The sequence below is a fragment of the Eptesicus fuscus genome, chromosome 5 (genome assembly GCF_027574615.1).
Source record: "Eptesicus fuscus isolate TK198812 chromosome 5, DD_ASM_mEF_20220401, whole genome shotgun sequence".
In the NCBI taxonomy this organism is placed as follows: Eukaryota; Metazoa; Chordata; class Mammalia; order Chiroptera; family Vespertilionidae; genus Eptesicus; species Eptesicus fuscus.
Genome location: NC_072477.1, coordinates 28,307,444 through 28,330,570, shown reverse-complemented (window position 1 = coordinate 28,330,570; position 23,127 = coordinate 28,307,444). Strand labels below are relative to the sequence as shown.

The following is a 23,127-nucleotide window of genomic DNA, read 5'->3' as shown; positions in this document are numbered from 1 at the left end:
ACTGCTCAGCATTGTCTATCGGCCCTCCTGTGCCATCTGCCTGCTTGATCTTGCCCTGCCCAATCTATGCCTGTGATATATATAGGTTCAGATTGTTTAGCACTTCTGCTGCCAATCTCCACTTGCCTTCTGCCACTAAGTTGGACTGCTGATTGAATTTGCTTGATGACTGTCTCCTATAACTATTTGCTGTACATGGCTGCCCCATTAATTAACTTGAGATATTACATTCATCTCCTATGTACTCAGCCTTGAAACTTGCCGTATACCTCCTTTATACTTCTCTACATCTGATAAATCACTGGCATTGTTCCTCTGTTGTCTTGTAACCCTGATCAGGTTTTATTTCCAAGAAAAGTGTTGCCTACATATTGTCCAAACATATCTTAAAAACAGAAAAATGCTTCACTTTTTAACAGTACAGTCCAATTTACTCTTAAACTGCCTTTTAAACTTATTTCCACCCATCCTTTCAGCTTTTTTATACAACTTTACATTTTTCTCTTTACTTAGGAATAGATTTTTTTCTAAGTCATTTGTTAGTTTTGCCTTTTCACATCATATATTATGTACTTTTTATTCCTTATGTATAGGATATTTTAATAATTTTTCATATATTAAATTTATTTCCTAACTTATTTACTTATTTTCTCTAATATCTCCAGGGCATCATGAAGACAAATTACTCCCATTAATTTTGTTTAAGACTAAAAGTATCATCTTTAAAAATAATACATTTATTTATAGTTTCTTTGTAGTTAAGATTAAAGTAGCTTTCCACTCTGATCCATTTTTTTAATTTATCTTTATTGTTGAAAGTATTACAGATGTCCTTCCTTCACCCCCCGCAAACCCCTCCCCCCCACATTGACCTCTCCTAAAGTCCCTGGTAATCTTTATTTTACTTTCTGCCTTTGAATTAGCCTATTCTTGGTACCTTATATAAGTAGAATCATTCCATTTTTGTCCTAAGTCTGACTTATACTTAATATAATATTTTCAAGGTTGATTTACGTTGCAGCAGATATTAGAATTTTCTTTTTGAGACTACTGTTCCATTGTATGTTTGTGCCACCTCTTATTTTTTCATTCTTCTGGACACTTGAGTTGTTCCATCTTTTTGCTATTATGAATAATGCTGCTATGAACATTGGTATGCAGGCATCTGTTTTTCTTCTCCTTCTTTTGTGTATTTTCCTAAAAGTGTAATCAGAACTTTCAATATTTTGTCTAAGAGGAAATGAAATCAATAGCAAAAGCATTGGGAAACTACATAATTAACACTAAAGATGGATACGTTCAAGATATTGCAGTAGGAGCAAAAGAAATTATAAACTCTTAGAAAGGTTACAGGTGGGTGGCCGGGTGAAATTTAGACGACCCTGTATTCTAGAAATGAAAGGAGAATGAAGTGAAATAACACACATAATTGAAGGACATCAAAATGATTCTGAAGAGGGTTGAATTAAAAAATATACCAACTTCAGAACAGAATGATGGCATATCTTTGAAATAGAGTAATGTGGACTTTTAAAAAGAGAAGAGGGGGAGGCTTTTGAAAGGCAAGATTTAAATGAAGACAATGGGGCTGAATGAGGCAACCAGGGTATATTTACAGAAACCAGCAATGGGAATAGGAATTTATTTCAATTGTGTAATCTTCAATCCTGGATACTCAGTCTTCTTCCTATAGAGAAGTTTCTAAAAATATTCCTGGACCTGCCCTGGCTGGTGTGGCTCGGTTGGTTGGGCATTGTTCCTTGCACCAAAAAGTTGCTGGTTTGATTCCCAGTCAGGGCACATACAGGGCACATGCTCAGGTGACAGACTCAAACCCTGATAGGGGGCGTGCAGGAGGCAGCCGATCAATGTTTGGTTTTTACATCGATGTTTTTGTCTCTCTCCCTTCCTCTCTAAAAATCAAAAATATTTTTTTAACTTAAAAAATAATAATTAAAAAATTCCTGGGCCCAATCCTCTGACATAATAAGTTGGGGATATGGTTTAGGCAATGAGAGAGAGAGAGAGAGAGAGAGAGAGAGAGAGAGAGAGAGAGAGAGAGAGAGAGAGAGAGAGAGTGTGTGTGTTTTAATTCACTGTCAAAACACAATATTTGTTAAATTGAACTGGGTAGCATAGTGTCCTAGACCTTACAGGAGTTACAAAAGTTGGGAAAAATTGGTTCTTGTCTTCAAGGAGTTTAAAACAGTAGTAGTTAAATATGCAATAATAATGGATTTGGGAAAGAAGACTTTCAGTCCATTAGTAGGTAATGTTTTCACTTATCTCAATTTCTTGAGTGATTTTACATACTCTATTCAGTCTTTCTCAGCCAAGGTTCTTCATGTAACCTGTCAAAACACAGAAAATTGAGTGTCTGTCTTCTCAATTCTCCCAAGGTGGTACATAAACTTGTACGATTCTATATGTATAGGAGAGAAGTTATTTCATTACATACAATTATTCTATTAGAACCTAATCTAAAAGGCTTGCTCTATGCCATGTAGTCTATTAGGAATTGAGACACAAAGGTAAGGCTTCTCTTTCAAGGAGCTTATATCCGAGAGAAGGGAAAAACAACAAAAAATGCATTTCTAATATCTACAAAATTTTGTTATTTTAATTCTTCAGGGAAAATGTTCTAAGTCAGAGTGATTGTATATAAGAACATTCTTTTACGTCTTGTAAGCATTAATGATTCAGGAATAAGAATGTCTTCTATATTAATGCCTCATCACAGCTGAATGAATCTGGTGATATTTTAAATGCCAATAACAATCTCTTAATTTTAAAACCTAGAGCATTCATTGACAAATTAGTAATTTTGTTGGTAGCTGTTAATAAACATCATTACCTGAAACCAGGGTTATTAATTTTATAGTGGAAGAGTGGAAATCAGCTATAGGTAAATAGATAACTAATATTTAGGAGATTCTAAAGGAATCTCTTTAAAGTGCTACACTTAAGATAAATTTTAGGAACCTATTTATCCTCAAATTTCCTGATAGCATACTAGTTATTTATTTTTTAAGAGCACAGCTACAGAAAGATCAAAATACTTGTGTCAGAAAAGAAACACTAAAATAAAAATTACATCCAGATTTAACTTGTTTTCTTAACAATAATTTTTAACGATTTTGCTTGTATTCATTCTGAAAAACATTTTTAATGCAAGAAAAGATTATGCAGATATTTTAAAGTATAAGATCTGGGGATAAAAGAATAGCATCATTCTATTAAATTTATTAATAATAAATATACTTTTTTGTGATCTCTGAAATCTTATTTTTATTTTGAGGAATGCTAAATTGAAAATAGAGTTGTATAATGTATTTTTGTGACAGTTAACCAGAAAAGGCAATATTTCTGTATCATTCCCTTATTAGTCTTCAAGTCCTTTTTAAATTTAATAACAAAATCCTGTAAATTTTCTTGAGATTCTTTATAGGTAACTACTCCTAACAAACAAGTTGTCATCTAATTTTTCTTTTTTCTTTCTCTTTTCCCTCAACCCCCATTCTCTCCTGAAGAACAGTAGGACATATTCAGGACCTTGCAAAGGAAAATGTAGTAGTTTCCTTTACATGAGCATTTTATGGAGGTAGTTTCATTCCTTCAGTTTTTAACATAGACAGAGACAGTAACAGGCACTAATAACCAATCTCTAAATCCCCTAATCTCTTTCTCTCTCCTTTGCTCTTATATCCTCAAATGTTTTCGTTTTGCTGGCAAAAACTCACACATTATACCTGTGGCACAAGAGGTGTGGTGGAGTGAGAGAGAGATCATTGAGGGAAAAGTTAATTGCCTCAGATATGGAAATTATTTGGCTTAAGAAGCTCCTTTTTATATATTTAATAGTCTTTAACATCAAAATCATTTCCTGTAAAATGCATTTGTTAGACATTTGGATATTTATAAAATACAAAGAACTTCAAAATCTTTTGTATCTATCTCTGAATGCTTTTAGATTTTTTACAATATATATATATAAAAGCCTAAGAAACCAAACGACCAAATAACCAGTCAACCAGTTGCTATGAAGCGCACTGACCACCAGGGGGCAGACGCTCAATGCAGGAGCTGCCCCCTGGTGGTTAAGGTGCTCCCATGGCAGGAGCGCTGCTCAGCCAGAAGCCTGGCTCACACTGGTGAGCACTGCTTCAGTGGCACAAGCCTCTCCCGCCTCCACAGCAACACTACCTAGTGGAGGCGGTGGTGGCAGGTGCAGCAAGGCCGTGATGAGCAGGAGCAGAGCAGTGCCCGGCCCCGGCTTGGGCTCCTCCCTGGCCACCTGCTGCTTGGCGCACTACTACATCCCTTGGGGGCTGAAACCAGCAGTCCAACATCCCATCCCGCGAGGGGTCCTGGATTGCAAGAGGGTGCAGGCCAGGCTGAGGGACTACACCAGTGCATGAATTTGTGCACCGGGCCTCTAGTATTTAACACTTATGAAGAAAGAGAGATTATTTTCTGTTCATATCAGCAGGATTAAAACATCTCAGATGTTCAGTAATCAATATCTTTCATTTGTTTAAATCCATATTACCGTAGTAGAAGTGTGCATATTTATTTTGCAATCAGAGGTGATAATCCTATCTATAAAGAGGGACTATGCAAATTGATCATCATGCTGTCACAAATATGGCAGTGCCCATAGCCACAAGATGGCAGCGCCCAGTCCCCTCAGCCCCGCCAGAGCCCCCCAGTCCTTTCAGACCCACGGGGGGGGGGGGGGGAGGGTGGCAGGCACATGGTACAGCCGGACCCGCCCTCAGCCCCCCAGCCGCCCATGGCCAGCCTGAGGTGTAGGCAAGCCTCAGATGTCAGCTGCCCAGCCGCCCAGGGCAGGCCCAAGGCACAGGCAAGCCTTGGGTGGAGGCTGTCCAGCCGCCCAGGGCCACCCGAGGCTCAGGTAACCAGGGCCGGCAGAGGCTTGCGCTGCTGGCAGGTTGCCTCCCGCCCCTGAGGGCTCTCAGACTGTGAGAGGGGGCAGGCCAGGCTGAATTTTCATGCACCGGGCCTCTAGTACCATTATAAAGATCTTAAACAAATATTCTGGGGGAAAAAACAAAACATCTCAGTTATTTTATTTTCTCATCCCAACTCAATGTCTCTGGTTTAAAATAAAGTCAATCTTGTGAGAGGGTTAAAAGGGAGAGAGCCTTTTAAGATATTCTGCTTTTCATGATGGTTGCTAATTAAAAAATAATCTGTAGAAAGCTCCTATTTTATTAACAAGGGCTACAGATTTCCATTCTACTCCTATTGTTGGAATTTTAGGATCATAGCAATTAGCATGTATCATAGGTGTTCAATAAGAGCATAAAATGATGATCTTTTTAATGTGACATAGTGTTAAAGTTGAGATTTTAACTGAAAAGTATATGATCATTTAGGAGAAGGAAAATGGTTTTTGCTTTTTATCTTGCCTTTTATTACCAGCTTTTTAAAACTCCTATTTTATGAATATAGATTTAATACTGCTTCTCTTCTGTCTTCATGGCTGGAGTAGTCCTGTCGATTCCTCTCTGTTGCTGGAATCCACATGGTCTTGGAGTTGTTTTCTGAAAATATACAAACGTATTCTCGACCAAAAGTTAATAAAAGAATATTTTCTGTAAATTTGACTTGGGATCCTATTTAATTTTTTTGCCCAAATGATTTTTCTCTGGCTTGTTTTGACACCTTGTGTGTTTTTCATGGGTGTCTTGCTTTTAGCCTTACAATTAATTTTCTAAAGTATTAATTTTCTAGATGTAATTTACTTATAGGATATTTTTCCTTACATGATATTCTTCTACTATCCCCCCCCCTTTTTTGATTTAAATATTAGGAGGCTTTTGAAAATTTTATAATGTAGTCTTGATGGCTTTTAAATTTTAATTTTTTGCACTATAATATTACTGTTTTAGGTTCATTACATAGTGCACAATTTTATCATGAGATGAACTACCAATAAAAATTTTAGTTAACACTTTAAGAACACCTTTTTGTCCAGTACAATTAATTTTTCTAGAATATTTGCTTGTTTCAACTAGCCAATTTAAATTTGCCTGAAAACTTGACTACTATTTTACTGTCAAGTTTATTACTCTAACAACAATCTTATTTTACCCTGTAAATATTAGTGGAAGGGATTATTTGCCTTCTTGAGTAGACCCTGAGCATTCCTGGTGGTAGGCTGGATTTAGATATCATAAACCCACTTCCCCACACTATGGGTACAAGACAACTCAAAAAATTCTTGTTGGAATGAGAGGGCAGCTGCTGTCGGCCAAGTCTCTGTCTGTTACCCGGGTCCCGATTTGAGCTGGGCATGGGACGTTAAGCAGCCCTGGGGGCAGGAGACTTCCTTCAGAAGGGGTGAGTGTTCAGGCCCCTGCAAAGTTGGGGGGTGAGGGTCTGTGCCCCACCTCTATTGACCCCCAGGTTCTCTCCTCATGGCCCCTCTGTGACTGTGCCTGTCTTAGGTTGTTCCTTCCCTGAGGAATCTTATCCGTCTCTGGCTAACCAGCCTTCCTCCGGGGCCAAGCAGGGTGATGTGAGGTTCAGTTCTGTCTCCTTGGTAGCCTATGCCCCCATGGCCTCTACGCCCAGCACCTGCCTTGGGATCCCCTCGCCTGCTGGCGGGGCCCCAGCACGGATCACATATCTTGGGGAACCCAGGTTTCTTCTCCAGGGAGGGCTCAGTTCGCCCCACTGGGCGAGAGACAGATCCATGGTACCAGTCATCACGAGACTTCAACCTCGACATGAACAGAGAGCTCAGGCAGCAGCTGTGAGCAATTGAATTGTGAGAAGAGGGTCCCTCTTGGCCTAAAGGGCAAGAGGGGCCAATATAGAATGCTCAGGTGCCTTCCCAGGAGGCCCTCTACACAATGAAAGGGATTAAATCCTTACATGTCCTTTTTAAATTGCTGCCAGACATTCAAAGAATTAGTTTGTAAGTTTGCTTGGGATAATTGTATATTATGCTGTTGTAATTCTAAAATATCAAGAGATGTGTTACATTTGTCTCCAAGCACCAAACAGATGATTTTTTTTTTATCCCCAAGGGTGCGAGGAACTATTATAAGTAATGGGGGTGATCCAAATCTGGGAAAAATTTTAATGACAGTGTAGAATAATATCATGTAAAGATATTCTTTGTTCTAGTCCATGGCAATTCCCTTTCAAACTGGCTGTCCATTTCTTTTTGTATAGACAAGGTCTTAGTTACATTTTCTGCACCTCTACCAGGGACAAGTAGTGATAGTAGTGACACCCTTTCTTTGGTGTCCACACAAGCCAGAGACCTCTCTTTAATTTTACACACAAAGGGGCATTGTTTTGATTTTGTGTCATACAAAAGGGAAGCTGCGTGGAGACCCCTGTATATTTATACTTTCTTTCCCCACCCATGGACCTCCTGGATGACCAAGGTGTTTGGTATTATTGGTAATTACATTAGTCAGGGGATCAGCCCACCTAAGGGGTCTTACCCATGAAGGGTCAGGAGCATAAGTCCAAAATACCAGAAACCCAAGAATGCCTGAGAACGCCTTTCTAGCCATGCTAGCAATCATCAGATGTGCGGTAATTTTACCTGGGACAAGAGGGGAAGTATTTTGGACTTATGCTCTATTATCATTTTTAATCTTACTAGTTTGATAGATGAAAATTGTATGCCTTTATTGGCAAATTCTAGACTAATAATGAGATGAAACATTTTTCTTATATTTGCCCAATTTTGTTTCTTCTTTTATATAATGCCTGTTTTCTTTGTTCAGTTTTCTTTTGGCTCAGTAACCTGTTCTTGAAGACAGATTCTAATTTCAAAGAGAAGTTTAAGGAATTACTTGCCAGTAAATACTTTCAGCAGTCAGTAGATTTTTAACTAGATTATTTGACATATAAATATACACCAATTTGTTTTCTCTTTTCTCAATTCCATTAATATAATAATACTCAGTTATTTCATTACTCACCCTCTTACAGCCGAGGTCAAGCTCAAAAAACATTCTGAATCAAAGGTATCTATATAATAAAAGCCTAAGCAACCATTACAGCGGAATGACCAGAACGATCAGTTGCTATGATGCGCACTGACCACCAGGGGGCAGACGCTCAATGCAGGAGCTGCTCCCTGGTGGTCAGTGTGCTCCCACAAGGGGAGCCCTGCTCAGCCAGAAGCCGGGCTCACGGCTGGTGAGCACAGTGACGGTGGCGGGAGCCTCTCCCACCTCTGTGGCAGCACTAAGGAGGAGCCAGCTGAATGTTAAGGAGCAGCGAGCAGGCGGGCGGTAAGGAGCGAGGGGTCCCAGACTGCACGAGGGCGCAGACTGGGCTGAGGGATACCCCCCACCGTCAGTGCATGAATTTCGTGCACTGGGCCTCTAGTGAAGTTAATAAAATACAAACACATTATTTTCTAACAAGCTACTTAAACCCTTCGCAAGTCTTTTTAATAGCTGATGCACAATAGTTTATTTTCTAACTATTCTTTTCTTATGGAATATTTATGGTAATACTTTATGGATAGAAAAATATTGAACCTTAATATTTTAGAATGAATGGTTTGTTCATAAATAACAAACCTTAGAAAATAATTTATAATTAGGACACTGAATATACATAGCTACGATTAGCAGTCATTTTTTAAAATGCCAAATATACAGTTCTATTTGCAAATTATTTGGCACAAATTATTTTTCTGCATAAGAATTCCAATGAAAACAATATTCTGGCATGCAATTAATATGAGTTATATTTGATTAGCTAGGAATTTAAAGCATTTTCTAAACATTTTCTGACAGAGCTTAACTTTCCTCAAAAGAGCGTATTTTTTTAGTTTCCACAAACATGCAAACCATTTCAAGCCCAAACTTTTTTGGTAAGTGAGTTGTGTAACACTTGGCTTGTATTTTTCTACAGAAACATTTATTTATATAAATGATTCTCAATCAAGGGCATTTTTGGTCCCCAGGGACTATTTCACAGTGTCTGGTGATGTTTTTGGTTATCATAACTGGGAGGGTGCTACTGACATCTTTTTAGCAGAGGCCAGGAAAGCTTCTAAACATCCTACAATGTACTAGGCAGCCCCTACAACAAAGAATCCTCTGGCCCAAATGTTAATAATACAGAAATTAATAAATCCTCATTCATATATTAATGAGTACTCACTAACTGCACTGTGCTGGGACTTGGGAACACATGGACAGAAAGTTATGGGCTTAGCATTCAGGGAAGTTACATTATAGTTAGTAAATAGAAAGAATCTATATAATAAAAGCCTAAGCGACTGTTATGGCGGAACGAGTGGAATAGCCAGTTGCTATGATGTGCACTGACCACTAGGGGGCAGACACTCAATGCAGGAGCTTCCCCCTGGTGGTCAGTGCACTCCCAAAAGGGCAGCGCCACTCAGCCAGAAGCTGGGCTCATGGCTGGCGAGCGTAGCTGCCACGTCAGGAGCCTCTCCCAGCTCCATGGCAGCACTACCAAGTGATGGCAGCAGGCACAGCAGGCCAGGATGAGCACAAACAGCATGGTGTCCAGCCCCGATTCGGGCTCCTCCCTGGCCACCTGCCACTTGGTGCACTGCTACATCCCCTGAGGGGTCCCAGACTATGAGAGGGATGTCCGACTGCCGGCTTAGGCATGATCCCGGTGCTGTTCTCTGTAGAAGGCAGTCAGTCTGAATAAGTCAGTGACTCATGGAAGCATAGAGAACTCAGGGTGAGCCTGCCTCCATGCTTGACTCACCCACTCGATGGTGTTCGCAGGACAGACTGTGATGGCCTAGCCTGTGCATGTGAAGCAGCTGCTGAAGCTCAAGCAATAGGCCGTGCAGCAGCAGAAGGCTATCCATCCACAAGCTGGCAGTCGGACATCCCCTGAGGGGTCCCGGACTGCAAGAGGGCACAGGCTAGGACCCCCCCGCCCAGTGCACAAATTTTGTGCACTGGGCCTCTAGTCCTCCTATCTAATAAAGAGGGAATATGCTAATTGACTGTCCCACCCTCAAAGATGGCGGCACCCACAGCCTATAAGGAGGGAATATGCTAATTAACTGCCCGCCCTCAAAGATGGCGGTGCCCACAGCCAATAAGGAGGGAATATGCTAATTGACTGCCATGCCCTCAAAGATGGCAGCGCCCACAGCCACAAGATGGTGGCACCCAGTCTCCTCAGCCCTGCTGGGGCAGCAGGCATGTGGCAAGGCCTGGCCCGCCCCCTGGTGGGCCCTGCCACTCCGCGCACCTGCCTCCGGAGTCCCTCAGCCCCCCAACTGCTCAGGGCCAGCCCTAGGCACAGGCAAGCCTTAGGTGGCGGCTGCCCAGCCGCCCAGGGCCGCCCAAGGCTCAGGTAATCAGGGCCGGCTGAGGCTTGCGCTGCCGGCAGTGGCAGCAGAGGTGTGATGGGGGCATCACCTTCCCCTGGTCGCCGGGTTGCCTCCCGCCCCTGAGGGCTCCCGGACTGTGAGAGGGGGCAGGCAGGGCTGAGGAACCCCCCTCCAGTGCATGAATTTTCATGCACCGGGCCTCTAGTCTATATCTATATATAAAAGCCTAAGCGACCATTTGACTGTTCAACTGGTAGCTATGATGCACACTGATCACCAGGGGGCAGATGCTCAACGCACAGGCATGGAAACTTGGAACAGACTGATGAATCTCAGGGGGAAGGGGGGGGGGAGGGGAAGAGATTAACCAAGATCTGAAATACATTCTAGAGTCCTGGTGCACTGATTCATGCATTGGCGGGGTCCCTCAGCCTAGCCTGTGGAGATCGGGTTGAAACCAGCAGTCTGACATCCCCCAACAGGGTCCAGGTTTGTGAGAGTGCACAGGCCAGGCCAAGAGACCCCACCAATGCACGAATCCATGCACCAGGCCTCTAGTTAGATAAATAAAATATAACATGATCTTGAATATAGTAATGTTGTGTATGTGAAAGAAGCAAGATATAAAGTTTGCCTGAGGGAATTAGAAAAAATTTCAAAGAAGTGATACTGGAACTGTTTTTGTTGTTACTGTTATTTGTACTATTTATCTTTTACTTAAATTTACAAAAAAACACACTAGTAATATAGTTATAGCTTAATGGATTTTCAAAAAACAAACATATACTTATGTAACCAGCAACTTCCAAATCAAGACACCAGAATGTTATCAGCATCCCTTTCAGTTATAGCCCATCAAAAGTAACTACTCTTCTGACTTTTAGTATTATAGGTTATTTTTTTTTTTTACTAAACTTTATATAAATAAAACCATATAGTATGTAATCTTTTGTGTCTGGATTCTCTTGCTCAACATTATGTTTTGTAAAATCGATTCATATTGTTATATGTAGTTGTTCATTCTCATTATCATGCAGTAGTCCATTGTAGAAATAAGCCAATATTTATTAATCTACTGTGAAGAATTTATCAATTCTATAAAGGCACAGTGGCTGAAATCTTAACTCTTCGAGTAGATCAGTCGGGCTGCAGACTGGGTTTTGAGATGGAAGTGGCAGGAGAAAACCTAGAGATGTAGATAGGGTCAAATTATGGAGACTGTGTCACATAAAAGGCAATTGGATTTTCCTGTGGAACAAAATTAAGATTTTTTTTGAAAGATGTTAACAGCAGTGAATTTAATGATTTTTGAAATTCAGAAAGACCACTTTGGCAGCAGAGTAAAGAATGGGTTGAATGAGAGTAAACTTAGTTATAACACCAGTCAGGAGGTTATTGGAATATTCAAACAAAAGATGTTGAGAACCTAAATGCAGGAGAGATTAGAGAGGAATAGATGGCTCTCTCAGGATAGAATTTATAGCACTTTTTTACTAACTGGGTCTGAAGATTGCAGAGGATAGTTTTCAGAGCCAGCCTTCAAAAACTTGTGTGTGTTACTAAAATACAAAATCTGAGCAATGAAAAAAAAATAGAATTCTACTCAGTAATTAAAATTGAATTCAAAATAATGTCCAAATTTATCTTTAGTGTTCACACTTGTAGAAGAATAGATATCATTAGTTGAAAATGAATAAATTGATGGAAATCTTTATGGAGAATCTGTAGGAAGATTGGTAACAGTCTAGACTGAATAATGGCATTGGCCTTTTTTTTTTTTTTTAATTTAAAACTTCATCTTCCTTTTTGTTGTTTCCGATTTCATGAGTTTTACTTTTCACGAAATTTATACATTTAGTCATGAATAAAGTTGTTTTTAGCTCAGGAAGAAAAAAAATGAGAGAGGGTGTGTGTGTGTGTGTGTCTCTGTGTGTATGTGTATGTTAAAAGCAAGAGTGAGGAGATGGAAGGAAGAAAGGAGTTAAAAATATTGCATCTGTATGAATAAGAAGGAAATTGTCTGGAGTGAAATTAATTGAGTTCCAGTAGTTATTTCTAGATGGGGCAATTACTGCATTTGAATTTGTTTGTATATGCATTCCTTAAGAGAATAAAGCCAGTGAGTCAGAAAATTCCCCAGTAGCATCACTTCAAAGATGTATTGATTGCTATCTAAGATAGTGGCAAAGCTAGTTGCCTATTTGTTACCTAGAGAATCAGTACAGTTAGCTTTTGGTAACATAGCACTGCCTATCAATGTTTTGGAAGATGAAGAACTTTAACATGGACTAAACATTTAACATAAACTAAGTTTATGATTTTAAAATTAATAGGTTATGTTTATGATCTCTAGGTCAGAGAAACCTTTCTACTTGAGACATGAAACTCAGAAAATATAATAAAAATACTTATAGAATCTCCTATATAAGCAATTTCAAACCTCTTCATGAAAATATCAGCTAAGCAAAAATTTTTACAAATGTCAAACTTAAAAATTAATATTTGCAATAGGTTTAACTGCCAACAGTTTAATATTTTCAGTATATAAAGTTTTATTATAATTCGATAGGAAGAACATATCCATCAATATAGAAAGTAGGCAAAGGATATAAACAATTTGTAATCAAAAAGTTGCAAGTTTCTTTTAAATATGTACTTGTTATAATTGGTAAGAAATGTAACTTTTAAAAATATTCTGTTGTTTTGTACACACCAGTTAAATAACTATTTAAAATTGAGATTGCCTGGAATTGGCAAGGTTTGTGTGAAAAGTACATTATTGTTTAGAAGATAAATTGGTACCATCTCTCTGTAGGGCAGTCTGCAATGTGTCAAAAATGTCAGTGTAACGATATAAAAGACATCCATTTCATAAGGGAATAAAGCGGTTTACAGAGAGGGATGGTCTGAAATAATCATTGATTTGGTACTTTGAAAAACCTTCCCACTATAGAAAAACTTAACCCAGTAAAAGGACAGATCCTCTGAGTCATACCCTGTAAAAGGACAGGTACTGTCAGTATTTAGATTTACATTCTCCCCCAAAATACCATGAGTTGGAAGTGAGAGCAGCAGGGAGCATTGGCCAAGACTATAGGAAGCCAACTTGGGAGAGACAGAAGGTGCCTTGGGACAGATGACTGTAGCAGCACTGCTGGTGAGACACTTATCCTTGGATAAGCAGCAGTGTGTAAAGTTCAGCCTGGGATTCCCTGAGACTGAGAACCTTTTGGAGGCTGAAGTGGAAACTGTCAGTGGTGCCTCTGGCTAAAGGTAGAAACAAAAATAATTTTGCTCCAAAGGAAATTCCCCAGTTTAATTCAGCAGTATTCTCAACAGATTAAGATCAAGTAATGAATATACTACTAAAACTCACCAACCACAAGTCAGCAACTCCATTATTCAATAGATGGACTGAAAAACATGACAACTGCTAGAACTGTCAAATATAAAAGTATAGGACATCTAAGAATTAGGTGACTGTTGTCATTTATTGTTCATACTGGGGAACTTTTGTTTAGGACAAATCCTAAACCAGACAGGTTTAGCAGACACAACAGAAGCACATCAAACTGTCCCTGGCAAGCCAGGATATATGTTTAACCTGCGTATGGTGAAATGTCCAATAGAACAAAAACAGACTAACAAAAATAAAGATATAACATGAGATCATCATTTATGAATGAGCAATTTTGGGAAAATGGGGTTCTTAGAAATAAGAAAATGTAAGTTTAAAAAATTGTTGAGCAGATAAAACAGCAGATTAGACCAGCAGAAGAGAGAATTCGCACACTGAAATACTTATCTGAGGAAATTACTATTTTTTCAATTCATATTGGAAAAATTACATAGAGAGATAATTTAATGGGGATATAAGAGAGACATAGGTATGGAGAATGAAATGAGAAATACCAAAGTATATTCATCATAGCCCCAAAAAGAAGAATGGAGAAAAGGCAATGGTTTTAAAAGTAACCAAAGAAGGACAAATCACTTATATAGGAACTAGAGGCCCAGTGCATGGATTCATTAATCTCTTCCCACCCTCCCCCAGCCCCCCTTCCTTGTGAGATTCATCATTCTGTTCCATGTTTCCATGCCTGTGCATTGAGTGTCTGCCCGCTGCTGGTCAGTGCGCATCATAGCTATCTGCCTGCGGGTCATCCAGTTGTCTGGTCGCTTAGGGTTTTATATATATAGATTTGATTTAGATACAAAAAGGAATTAATTCCCAAGTGTGTTATATACTTTAAATGTAGTAATCATATTTGACTTTAATTTACTAATATTTAAATAAAATGATTTTGTTTCAAAAAGTGAATTAAATATCTAAGATTGTATTATTTTCTCTTCCTAATGTATTCAATACTTTAAATTTTTCTAATGCTACCTGCCTTCTCACTTTAATGTTTTGGGGACCAATTTTTTAAATCTTCCATCACATAATAAAAATAGTATATATTTAATATAAAAAGAATATATTAAAAATTTTTATCCTTACATAATTTGGCCTCTTACTTATAATAATTTTACTGTTCCACTTAGTTGAAAAACTTTGGAAAATCTTGAGCACAATCCATATAACAATCTTAATATGTCAGTGTTGAAACTCATTCATTTTTTAGCCTCATGTCATAGTTATCCATAGTTTACCCAGAAACAGTGCCCTTTTATTTTTAAAGATTTATGTTCAGAATATATCCTATTAGACTCAAAACATATTGTTCTGAGGTAGCACCTGAGTAATTGTGAGGTTACTTTTCTGTTATGATGAGCCATAACATTAGTCATTTGTTTTATATAATCTTTACTGCTTTTAACAGACTAATATTTTGGATTTCTATTAATTGCTATTTAGTTAGCTTTCTGACTACCTCTGTGATGACACAAAACAGTTTTATAAATAACTTTAAGAATATAACTACATTTGCCCTGATTTATTTAGGCCAGATTTATTTTGAGATGCTGAAAATTAATAGCCATAATTTTTCTTTTTTCTGATTTCATCCTTTTGAAACAGTACTGTTTCTCTCTGATGTTTTCTTGTCATTGCTGCTGGCAATCAGAGACAGGTCAAGAAGATTAAGGAAAATATTCCTTATATAGACTATCATTTTGCAATATAAAAAGGTTTAAACAGAATTTGCAGAAGCTGAGATATATGAAAATTATTCAGAGAAAATCACAAAATGTCTGATAGCTTCTGGTCAATCTACATTAATAAAAGAAAGAAGAAGAACTCTTGGAAGCTAGGATGTGGCATAATCTAGTGGTATCATCCCCCCAAACCCCCATATCCACACCTACTTTTTTGTTTTCTCTTCTTTCCCTAGAAGCAAATTTGGTTAGAATTGAAGTCTTCCCTTCTTATTACAGTGTTGAACAAAATGGCAGTTTCCATTTGCTCCACTCAATGTTCCTGCTTTGGGTACCCTCTGCTCTTAGATACTTGATTTTTATTCTGTGAAGACAGGACTTGAGTTAACACTGTTCATAATTATCTTAATGTAAAATAATATTGCCTGGTTATCAAATCTTTAGGTTTGTTTTATAAACCTGAATTGTTAGATATCCTTTATTTGGGTGATTCTTATGAATTTGGTTTGGTTCTTGCATATCTTGAGCCACACTTAAGGGTATAATTTCTAGAGCAGATTATTCAGCTAAAATGAACATTGAGGTAGCATCGAAAGAGAAAATGTTATAAATGAGCAGCCTTAGGCATGCATGTGTATGTTTGTTTGTGTGTTAGTAGGGATGTTTATTTCCACCCATTTTGACCAAGTAATCGGCAACCAACTTCTTCCTCCTCAGTCCCACCAGCTGCCCTAATAAAATCAACTCTTCGGTTGCCTATAGCTCAGCCTGAGGAACTCAGTTCCAATCCTAGAACATGTGTGCATGTATGCACACACATACACATATACATTACCCTTAGTTTTATGAAGTGCAATCCGTTGTTTCTGTTGTTCACGGATGGACTCTATTTTGACTTCTTTTAAATCTCAAACTTGAAAGTGACATATACTTTTTTGCGGATAGTGACCTACCTTGCTCTGAGCACCGTCGTCTAGAGGTTCTGAAAGAGTCTGTGATCCTCAGATCTTAAATTACAAATCTTGATTCTAAGATATCAGCCCAAATTTCTATGCCATAAAAATATGTGTGTGATAATTTTTAAATGTTTATTAAATTAACTAGAGGCCCAGTGCATGAGAATTCATGCACTGGAGGGGGATCCCTCAGCCTGGCCTGCCCCCTCTCACAGTCCGGGAGCCCTCAGGGGCAGGAGGTGACCCGGTGATCAGGGGAAGGCGATGCTCCCATCACACCTCTGCTGCTGCAACTGCCGGCAGCACAAGCCTCGGCTGGCCCTGGTTACCTGAGCTTCGGGCAGCCCTGGGCAGCTGGGCAGCCAACATCCAAGGCTTGTCTGCACCTCGGGTCCGCCCTGGGCGGCTGGGGAGCTGAGGATCTGGGGGACTCCCGAGGCAGGTATGTGAAGCGGCCGGACCCGCCTAGGGGCGGGCCCGGCCCGGCCCGGCCGCTTGCCTGCCATCCAGTAGGGTTGAGGGGACTGGGCGCTGCCATCTTGTGGCTGTGGGCACCGCCCTATTTGAGGGCGTGACAGTCAGTTAGTATATTCCCTCCTTATTGGCTGTGGGTGCCACCATCTTTGTGAGGACATGATGTTCAATTTGCAAATTCCCTCTTTATTAGATAGGATTTTTAGATAAAGGAGGAAAACAATCCTACCTAATAATAGAGTAATATGCAAATTGACCGTACCTTCGCTATGCCCACGATTGGCCAGGAGGCACGGGGGGGCGGGACTCGGGGTGGCCGGGGTGGCTGATTGGGCCAGCAGGATGCTGAGCTCGTGTCGCCATGGCTGTGCTGCGGCACAGAAGGGGCCTTTGGGGCAGCGAATCCACATCCTGCCGCCGACCATCAAAAGCGGGGAGCTGGGTGTCTGCTTCGGCACCAGCGGACAGACACCAGCTCTCCCGCAATCGAAAACGAAAGCGGGGAAGCTGGGTGTCTGTCCACTCTGGCACCAGGCCAAAGCAGACACCCAGCTCCCCGGCAATTGAAAGCGGGGAGCTGTGTGTCTGCTCCACCACCAGCAGACCCCCTGCCATCAAAAGCGGGGAGCAGGCTGCCAGCAGTGTCCGCGGAGCATGCTAGGCTTTGCGGGGCAGTGGATATGGCCTGGATGGCAGGTTAGGCCTAGGGGACCCTACATGTGCATGATTTAATCATGCACTGGGCCTCTAGTGTGAAAAATAACTGGATAAAGAAAATGTTTTGAAGCTAAGGAGTATTCATCATTGTACTCAAGTTAGTTATTTAGCAGAGGTTGGGATCTAAATGTTAGCAAGCAGGGAGAGATTTTTCATTGGTAAAGTAACTGTAATGTAGTATTATTATAGAAAGATATATTCTCAGTAGCCCAGCAATTGGTTTTTACTCTGAAATCGAAATAAATCCTTTCGTTGACTCAGATAAATTGCTTCGCTTGTTTTAGAGACCATGTTATACAAGAAATACTTACCTTTGCACATCATAATCTTACTTAGCACAGTGATATGTTAACTCAGTGATGCTTATGGAAACTGAGGTGAACTAGAGAAACAGCAGACTTACTGGTAACTCAGCATCTCATGCTCACTGCAAAGTATATGTTCATTGAATGGAATAGAAGATGAAATTGGCTACAGTACTTAAATTTTTACTTCTTTTTTTTCTTGCTTTCTCTCTATAATTATACAGTCTCCCTTGATCTTTTATCATAACCAGATCTTATTCAAATATTGTACAACTTTGAAAAACAAAATAAAGTATATCCATTTTGAAAAGCTTTCTGCTTCTTCAAGGAGTGGAAGAAGATATAAATATTTAAGAAGCCTAAAACTCCAAGGGAAAACATACATTATCAACCAGATCATATCTTCCAAGTAAAACTGGGATAACTACCTATATCGTGGGTTGCATCTTCTCCTTCTTGTTGCAGTCGTGTTTAACTGTTTTAGTCACACTGTTATGAGACAGTGATGGGTTATGATTGTTTGAAAGGTGTTTGCAACTAATATAAAATTACAAAATCTACAAATGAACTTTTAATTAATTAAAATAAATTTAAAGCTGCCCTTATAATAATGTGTCTCTTACTTTCATTTTGCTCTGTTTCTGAAATGAGAGGAGAAAGAAGACTTATATCTGGTATTCCTTGAGCATCCTTAGGAGTGAGTCATATATGTAAATTTTATATATCATGTCTATGTAGTCCTGAGAAAAAATATATTAAAAATAGCTTCTCTGTACCATAGTATACTTAAAGGGGCAGGCTCTGAACTGATAGTTTATTATAACTTTTTTTAAAAGTGTAAAATAAAATTAATATGTTTGCCCTTTAATGAACAGAGTAAAGAAAATTTAATTGGATGGCATTATACTGCTTATTATCTTCTCCAAATTTATCTTCTCACTCGGTCTACATTTTGCTCTTATGAAATATCCTAACATTTATTTCAGTCTGCTTTACAAAGTTGAATATAAGGTGATCATGAAGATTAGATAAAATAGTACACATTATCATGAATCAACCTCATTAGGTCCATTCATAGAGTGTTTTTCAAAGTGTGGTCCTCTGACCATCATCACAAGCATAACCTGTTATAAATGCAAATTTTGAGGCTCCAGTCACACATTCTGAATCAAGGTCTTTGGGTGGGGCCCAGCAATCAGTGTTGTTCAATGCCTCTAGAAGATTCTGATGTACACTAAAGTTAGAGAACTACTCCTCTAACCAGATCCTAACTTGATAGCTTTACATTATTATTAGCCATTAGATGGTGTTTCAAAGATATTCTTTGTTACTTAAGATTAATCAGCAGAGAGCACTGTAGTGATTGTTAGGAGAATATTTTATTAAACCTACATAGTTGAGTAACAAGCATGTAAATATTAATACAAATTATGGTCTGTTAATAAATGTCTATAAAAGTAAGTAAATGTGATTTTTTCACAATCACCATGAATATAAGAAATTTCTACCCATTTACATGTAGCTGCTATGTGTCCTGTACTTATTTAAATGTGATTGCTAGTTAGCAATAACATTTTTTAAGGTCCTATTTTTCTGTGAAGTTAAAAATGGAACTCAATTTCATTGACCAGTTCCCTACCTATCGAATCATTGTTTATGACACTCTTTTTTTGCAACTTGAGCAGTCTTTTGAAGCATCTTTCTGACTTACATGTTCTCTTCAAAGTGTCAAGGGTAAAAAAATAAGTAAGCAATTTTCCATAGGAGATTGAATTTTCATAGTTTAGAAAGTATTTAGAAGTTAAAGATAAAATTCTTATTTACAGGGAATAGCTAAATCTAGTTAAACATCATTATTTTAAATACTACTAGTTCAGAAAAGGTTATATCAGAAGTAGAAATATAAATTTCTACTATTGCTCATGGAAAAAAAATAATTTAATAATCACATTAATGTATGAGAAAGTAGAAACATTAAGCAAATTAATAAAAATGGTTTTAAAGTTTTAATGGCATCCTTTTTTCCATTGATTATGAATAATCCTATCTAATAAAGAGGGAATATGCTATTTGACACACTGTCGCAAAGATTAAAAAGTCCTCATTCATATATTAATGAGTACTGACTAACTTCACTGTGCTGGGACCTGGGAACAACACATGGAGAGAAAGTTATGATCTTAGCATTCAGGGAAGTTACATTATAGTTAGTAAATAGGAAGAATTCTATTTAATAAATAGGGAATATGCTAATTGACCGCCACGCCCTCAAAGACGGCGGCACCCACAGCCACAAAGATGGCAGCGCCCACAGCCACAGTCCCTTTAACCCCCCAGCCGCCCACGGCCAGCCCAAGGCACAGGCAAGCCTTGGATGGCGGCTGCCCAGCCAACGCCTGAGGTGCAGGCAAGCCTTGTATGGCAGCTGCTCAGCCACCCAGGCCCAGCCCAAGGCACAGGCCAGCCTCAGATGGTGGCTGCCCAACCGCCCAGGGCCACCTAAGGGTCAGGTAACCAGGGCCAACCGAGGTTTGCGCCGCCGGCAGTGGCAGCAGCAGAGGTGTGAAGGGTGCATCGCCTTCCCCTGATCACCAGGTCACCTCCTTCCCCTGAGGGCTCTCAGACCATGAGAAGGCACAGGCCAGGCTGAGGGACCCCCCCCTCCAGTGCATGAATTTTTATGCACCGGGGCTCTAGTCCTATCTAATGAAAGAGTAATATGCAAATTAACCATCACTCCGCTACACCCACAAGCCACTCCCACCAGCCAATCAGGAGAGAGTATGCAAGTTAACCCAACCAAGATGGCTGCAGCCACGGAGCAAGCAGGAGGCTTGGGTTTCCCCGGCAATGGAGGAAGCCAAGCTTTCTGCACACCCTGGCTGGCCCAGGCCTCCACTTAAGGCTACAGTTTCAATTATAGAAGATAAATAAATCCCAGATCCCAGGGACTCCGCTTGGGTCACCGGGGGGCATGGCCAGCCTGCGAGCCACCACAGGCCCCTCGCCCAGGCCACCCCACGCCCCAAGGGAACCCCCATTCTGATCCGGGACACCCTTCAGGGCAAACCAGCTGGCCCCCACTCATGCACCAGGCCTCTATCCTATCTAATAAAAGAGTAATATGCAAACTGACCATCACTCCAACACACAAGATGGCTGCCCCCATGTGGTCAAAGATGGCTGCCCCCATGTGGACACAAGATGGCCACCACAAGTTGGCCAGCAGGGGAGGGCAGTTGGGAGGGACCCAGGCGTGCAGGGGACAGTAGTTGGGGGGGACCAGGCCTGTAGGGGAGGGCAGTTAGGGGTGACCAGGCCTGCAGGGGAGGACAGTTAGGGGTGACCAGACCTGCAGGGGAGGGCAGTTAGGGGAAAACAGGCTGGCAGGGGAGTGGTTAGGGGGTGATCAGGCTGGCAGGCAGAAGTGGTTAGGGGCAATCAGGAAGGCAGGCAGGTGAGCATTTGGGAGCCAGCAGTCCTGGATTGTGAGAGGGATCCCAGATTGGAGAGGGTGCAGGCTGGGCTGAGGGACACACACCCCCGTGCACAAATTTCGTGCACCGGGCCTCTAGTCTATTAATAATGAATGATATCTATTTGGATAATAAAGGCACATATAATCTTCATTATCTATTGCATAGTAGTATATATGATTAAGATGGTTTATTCATACATTATTTATTTAATAATTATTCATACATTATTTATTCAATAATTAAGATGGTTTATTCAAACACATAGAACTTTTAACAAGATAAATGTGAAAAAATAGGGCAAGGAACAATAAGATGCAATTAGATTGTGTTCAGGAAGCATACTAAAACAGTATCCACAAATTTGCCTCTGTTCTAAAGGATAACACAAGCATCATAATTTAAAAACAAACTGGTAGCAGAAAAAGACCCATTCTTACTTGTGACACTTAAGAGGAAATTTCTCTGTAGATTCTCTTCAAGAGAATCACAATGCAATGTAGTGAACAATGGCCTTAGATACTTTCTGATGTATGAGTTGCACTGAGCCATTTCATTGGCTTCAATTGCATGCCACAAAATCAAAGTCCAGTAAAACGATTCTTTGAAAAGTGAGATGAGGCAATCAAGGTAAACCACTGTGATCTGACCAAATTCAATTGCATATTTTAAGAGTATGTAGAAAATTTAATGAATTGTATATTTTTAGGTGATTCTCAAATATAATTTGCCAATTGAGTTTTTTATGTGCCAGTTGACAAATGTTAATGCATAGAATTAATTCTATGCATATTCATTGCATAGAATACATCCTAGTACATAGGTGTTTAAAAACTAATGTGGACATGGATAAATGTTGTACTTTAAAGTATTTGTTTAAATGAAAGACTTCTTCTCAGCTACATGTTGATATTTTTCCCTTATCTTTAAATAAACTATGCTACTGTACTTTGGAATACATCATTATAAGATGGCAATAGTGTTTCTTCTCAAGAGACCTCAAAATCATACCAGATTTTGAATTTGGAAAACAAAAGATAGATTCTGATAAGGCTAGCTTGACAATTTTTAGCTATGCATTTAAATGAAAGTAATTAAATTTAGGAATTTAAGAATTTCCTTTCTCCTATCTTCTGGCCGTCTATTTTTAAAGCACAATTTATTGAAAAGTTATTTTGGTATATTAGTTTCTTTTAAAATGTCTGCCATTGTATTGAATTATGCTGGGATTCAGTAGACCAGTAGATTACATCAATTCTAGTCGTCCTTTATTCTGTATAGTTATAAGGGGTTAACTAACAATTCATCTTAAAAGTTGACTGACCTTTATATTACTCCATAATTTACTTTTTATTTCATTTGCATTTTCTTATTTATTGAAACACTTTGTTTTACAAATTTCACTTTTGTATTGCCCCCCAAGTGTTATAATCTATATTTATAGAAACAGAGGATTAGGAATTAATTAAACCATATATTTCACTCTCATATCTTCACCATCACAGAATAATAAATACCGATTTTGATTTAGCTTTAGAAAATGAAATTTTCTTGTCTCCTTCATTAGCTTATTCCAGGCTTAAACACACTTGTCTTAAAAATGTTCTATCTTAAAACTTGCGTTATATAAATAAAGCCTATCACTTTTATTATTTTTAAAATAGATGGTAATTCATATTGAAGATATGGAACCTAGAGGGTTTTTTTTCTACCCAATACATGGGAAAAGTTGGTGACTTCTTGAGTTCTTTTTAATTATATCATAAAATTAT

General features: G+C 39.3%; 1 protein-coding gene across 1 annotated transcript in view; it reads left to right on the top strand.

The window, feature by feature from the left end:
* Window positions 1-23,127, top strand: part of GPHN (gephyrin) — a 425,375-nt gene that overhangs the window by 194,587 nt on the left and 207,661 nt on the right. The window lies entirely within an intron of this gene.